This window comes from Trematomus bernacchii, unplaced genomic scaffold (assembly GCF_902827165.1).
Source record: "Trematomus bernacchii unplaced genomic scaffold, fTreBer1.1, whole genome shotgun sequence".
NCBI classification, from domain to species: Eukaryota; Metazoa; Chordata; class Actinopteri; order Perciformes; family Nototheniidae; genus Trematomus; species Trematomus bernacchii.
This window is the reverse complement of record NW_022987666.1, coordinates 915,431-919,538: the sequence shown is the minus strand read 5'-3', so window position 1 is coordinate 919,538 and position 4,108 is coordinate 915,431. Positions and strand designations below refer to the sequence as shown.

At 40.5% G+C, this 4,108-nt stretch overlaps 1 long non-coding RNA gene across 1 annotated transcript; it reads right to left on the bottom strand.

The window, feature by feature from the left end:
- Positions 1–504: 504 nt before the first annotated feature.
- On the bottom strand, positions 505–1,703 carry LOC117487142. The gene is made up of 3 exons (XR_004556351.1): positions 1,560–1,703; positions 1,092–1,291; positions 505–923 (listed from the first exon to the last, which is right to left on the bottom strand). It is a non-coding gene; the product is annotated as an uncharacterized LOC117487142 (long non-coding RNA).
- Positions 1,704–4,108: the final 2,405 nt, after the last annotated feature.

Genomic DNA, 4,108 nt, shown 5'->3' with positions numbered 1-4,108 from the left:
CACAATACAAGTAAAAGGCCACCATAAGGGTGTATGTTGACTCTCGAGCGTTGGGGTTAGTCTAACATGAAAAGCATGGACAACAGAACATAAAATCAAGTTATGCAAAAGGTTATAACATACAGTATTAAGAAATCATACAACACAACCATTTCTTTAGGATTTAACTATGTATATTAAACATGTACATTCTATGTGTAAATCAAATATAACAATTTATAACAATGTATTATTTGGTTTTGAGAACAACAATGAGGTGATTCACCAAATAAACTATGTGTTGTTTATCTCAATGTCCCTAATTATACATCCTAAAAGACTGTGCATTGTACATGTTGATTGAAGTACTTCAATCAATCAGGTTAATAGCTGGAGATCAAAAAGGAAATATAACTGACAAAGCAATAAAAGCAAGTAACGCAAAAGAAACAAAAATGAACAATTAGAGCAAAGCTGTCATTGGCCTGCAGTGTAACAGGTGCAGTCATATCAAGTTAATGACAGGTCAATCCTATAAGAGATCGAAAATAATAATGCATAGGCATCCCGTTCTGGGAAAAAAGGGAAAGACCTCCTGCTCTTGGACAATGATGTGCTCACCAAGTTGTTTGGTAACCAGCAAGATATACTTGGACATTTAGGAATTTACATTCTAGTGTTTCAAAAAGGATCAAAAGTGAATGGTTCATTGCTCAGGATGCATTCCAGGGACGCTGAGCATTTTGTTCAATAACATTTAAGTTGTGTACAAGTGAAATGTTTGGCCTGATGCTGCGGCATAGGGAAAAGTCATATGGTCAACATATTCAAGGGTGATCTTCCATTGAGGAGTATGAATACAATCTCTAAATATAAAGTCAGTAAAGTATTTACATTTCTGATAGCACATCAAGTCTTGGCGGATATTCGTGCTTGAGAGCAATCTGGGGAAATACAGAGAAACAAAAAAGAGGGGCAGATCAGAACCCACATTTGAGGTTTTTGAATACACAATGTATGTTTAGCATTAATGAATACAAAAGTAACAGCAACATGTCTAGGTTGAGGCTAAATCAACAAAGATACTGTACATTAATTCCTAAGTAAATTACCTAAATGATGTTTCCTTCTTCATCCTCACTGCTGTCTGGACTGCTTAGGCCACTTTGACTTTCCTCTTCATGTTGAAGGAAAGAAGCATCAGGACCTAAAGCAGTCTTGTACTGCTGCAGTACCACCTGCAACCTCTCCGACGCCTCAGCATGCTTCCTTCTTAGGGTGCACCCAAGTCCTACATTCCCCTTGTCTACATCTGAAAATACACAAAATATTGTTATATGGACATACTATAAAGTAAGATTGCTTCACGAGGCCAGAGCACTTCAATGGAGTATATTCTCTCCCATGTACATAAAGATGATTGTCACTGTCAAGGGACTTCATTATGTAAAATGGCCGGGTCGAATGGGCAAAGGCCATTATACTCCATCCAATTTCTGTGACCAAGAATGATTTGGGCTGACTTTTTTCCTTTAAAACTCATACTTTACAAGGTAGGTTAAGTTTTGCTTTCAACTTACCTTCCTCAGCCACCTTATTTTTTAGAGCAACTGCCATGTTCTGCAACCATGTGCAATGCTGCGCCATCTCCAACAATAGGATGCCTTTCTCCTCTTGCAGTCTCCGTGTAAGCATCACTTGATCCAGTATCTTTTTCTTGGCTGTAAAGTTAGCTAAAATCCAATCACAGTTATGTATACATGGGTCACATTTTCATTATAGCATAACAATATGTTTAAAACTCCAAACATGTAATTCAGTAGGTTGAATCTGCAACCTAAAACATTATATTGTTATACCATTCTGTCTGTATAGGGATTGCTTCCGCTGCCTCACACTTAGGTAAAGCCCCTCAATGCTTTGCTGCAGTGCTGTTTGAAGGATGTCTTCAGAAGTACCCGATGTTTCTGATGTTCCTGTAGAAATAATAGTGGCAGTAAAATGTACTGTTACACAACACGTAACGGTTTTGAGAAACAAAGTTGTGTAACACCTTTTAACACAAATTGATGGTACAACTATGGAAACTGGAACATATCAGAGATAAACATGGACACATAGTTGGCTTGCTATTGCTTGAAGATTATGTCCCGTCTACTGAAATCCAGTGAGGGTCCCATTACGTGGCATGAAAAATCAGCCTTATATCATTGGCTGCTCTTTAGGATCAAATCTGTAAATTCAAACAGTCATGGACAATGATATGTAGCTGGTGTTATCTCGTCGTGCTTACCAGATGCCCATTCCTTCACGTCGACACCATGTCATCTGAGACACAATGTAGCTCCGTTTTGAGTTCCTCAAGACTTGCAGTCTCTTCCAGGAGCCTCTTACTAGTCTGATAAACAGTAGACGATGGACATTTATCAAGATTAAAACTTGCTATGATTAACAACAAGCCATGTGCAAATGACAAAGGACACAACACCTTTAATAGGAGGCTCACCTTCACATATCTTGTGGAAAGTGCCTGATGAAGGGAGTCACCTTTTTTCCTGTTCCATCCCATAGCATGCACTGTGAGCATGTCCAGTCGTGCTTTTGAAAGCAATAATGAGGTTATGATGTGTCATCTAAAAAAGTATGCAATAATAGGGCAAAACCTTCCACTCACCTGCTTTGGACATGTATTTGGTTGTCAGGGCACAACGGGACAGGTAGCTGTTGACCTGCTCCACCTCTTCCCCGGCGGTCATCCCTGCTCCCTCCTGGTTCTTCCCACTCCATATAATCTGATGGTAAAAGGTTGCTGGAATTGTTGTGCAAAGAGGCTACATACTACTATACTAAACAGTATATCTTAGATATTTACTACTTCAGTATTATAAATATAAAAAATATAAATGTAGGTGATACAAAAATATTTCACATACCTCGCATTTGGTAGCATGGGCTCGAGCATGCATTACACTGAGGAATGGCTTCATGGTGGTCAGCTCCTGGAGAGCAGGAAGGACACTTGCAGCTTTCTCCATGTACGGCCAGTACTTGCAAGCCACATCCATGGCGAAGAACTTGGCTTTGGCTGGCATGAGTTCCTTTTGAAGATACAGGGGGTAGGCGAATATCTCCCCCCTGTACATATTTAAGGCCTTCAAAAGAAACCCATGGCGACATACAGCCACCTCCATCCCTTCTTCATCCAGCTTAGAAGCCCTCCTTGACGTCTCCCTCGCTGCTGTCCACTGGGAGTCCCCACATGTGCCTCTTCCCTGGGTCTAAGACATGCATTACATCATGACAAATCAGTTAAAAGCAATGGAATCACAATCTACACCATTTGTTCTAATTATCTGATTTTGGAGTAGATGGTAAGGAGAAGTAGCTGAATTTGAAGAAAGTCTAGGTCGGATATACATGGCTATTTTTGTGATATACCTATAAGGTAAAATGACGAATAAAAACTTGCATTTTTCAGTGATCTCTGTATTTTGTCGACAAATGCAGCCACTGCGCTGTCTTCTGCTACAAAGAGCCCATTAAAAAAGGCGCTGCCATCAGAACTAAGGAAAAAGAGATTAGCAAATATATCCATGAAATATAAACAGTAATCAAAAAAGTTAAATAACAACATTGTAAAAACAGCACCTTCCACTTCGCCGAAAGCGATAGAGCTTCCTGTTTCCATCGGCAGAAACAGCCAACATCTCCGGCGTGCAGGCAGGGCAGATGAAAGGAGCACCACAGCAGAGCTGGTCTTCCTCATACGAGGCATAGGAGAACTCCAGAAAGCTGCGCTGCAGTGCATCTCCGTTGACAGGTCCAGACTGGAAGATAATTACATAATTGCTGTGATTTTGTCTATTTACGGAAATGTTATAATGTATAATATGGTAACGAATATTTATACTTACTCTTCCTCCACACTTTGTGCGATGCTCCAGCAGCTTTGCAAAGGCCTGTCTGGAGAATCCCGGAGAGATGACCTTGAGCTCTTCAAAGGAGCTCATGAGGTCCAAGGTGTAAAGTGTGGAAATACTGACCGAAGCTGGCCAGTATCCACTCTTAAGGAGGACTTTCAAGTCGGGGGTCCACTGCTGCTGGCAAGTTTGACAGACATATAGTGGCA